Genomic DNA, 1,235 nt, shown 5'->3' with positions numbered 1-1,235 from the left:
AAACAATAAAATTATATAGACACAGACATTTATAAGCCCTAGAATAGGAATACATGCCTTGAAGAGTTGTAGGGGGAAAGCAATACCTACAAACAAACAAACAAACAATAATAATAACAACAACAACAACAACAACTGGATGCCTCGGTTCAGTACATATCCTCCAGCATTTCTCAGATGAATGAATGCTTTATTATTACTGCCAGCATAGCATTTCTCAGATGAAAATAGGAACATCTTATTCTATTATTATTATTATTAGTGCTTTTTTTTCTAAAAAAATGATTAGGGGTACTCCCATTTTCATACTCATATTGAAATGCTGCCCCTCAATAAGGCCAAACTTAGATTCACAAAATGTTTAGGGGTATGCATACCCCTGTGTCCCCCCAGAAAAAGCACTCCTTATTAATACTAATAATAATACCCCACCCATCTGACTGGGTTGCCCCAGCCACTCTGAATGCCTTCCAACATATGTAAAAACATAATTAAACATTAAACAACTTCCCTACGCAGGGGTGTCTTCTAAAGGTTATATAGCTGCTTATCTCCTTGGTTCAGGGGGTTGCCTAACTCCATACCCTCCCAAGATTTCTCCGATGAAAATAGGGACGTCCTAAGGAAAAGCGGGACATTCCAGGATCAAATCAGAAACCGGGACGGCTTCTGTAAACGGGGGACTGTCCCTGGAAAATAGGGGCACCTGAAGGGTTTGTAATGATCACCAGAGTCTTCCCTTCCTTCTCACATTACTCTCATTTTCCCCCCAGAGGGGTAGCTGGGGGGGAGTTGAGCCTACTGGTTGCAGCATCAGAACAAGAGGTTCTCTGGCCAGCTTAAAAGGCTGAAGACGCAAGCCTCAAAGCACCTACCAGAACTGCCCTCGCCCGCCTGATGCCTTCCAGATGCTTGTGGCCACAACCCTCACCCTTACTGGCTGTTGCTGACGCAAGTTGTTGTGCTTTGAAAGGTGGCTTGCTGGTGAAGGCTGCAGTGCGGTAGCCACTGACCTGAGGACACATGGACTTATTTAGAAATCATAGAATTATAGAGTTGGAAGGGACTCCAAGGGTCATTTAATCCAACCCCCTGCAATGCAGAAATATCAGCTAAAGTATCCATGACAGATGGTCATCCAGCCTCTGCTTAAAAACCTCAAAAAGAGGAGAGTTCACAACCTCCTGGGGGAGACTGTTCCCCTGTTGAGCAGCTCTTACTGTCAGAAAGTTCTT

The sequence above is a fragment of the Podarcis muralis genome, chromosome 1 (genome assembly GCF_964188315.1).
Source record: "Podarcis muralis chromosome 1, rPodMur119.hap1.1, whole genome shotgun sequence".
NCBI classification, from domain to species: Eukaryota; Metazoa; Chordata; class Lepidosauria; order Squamata; family Lacertidae; genus Podarcis; species Podarcis muralis.
This window is presented reverse-complemented; position numbering follows the sequence as displayed.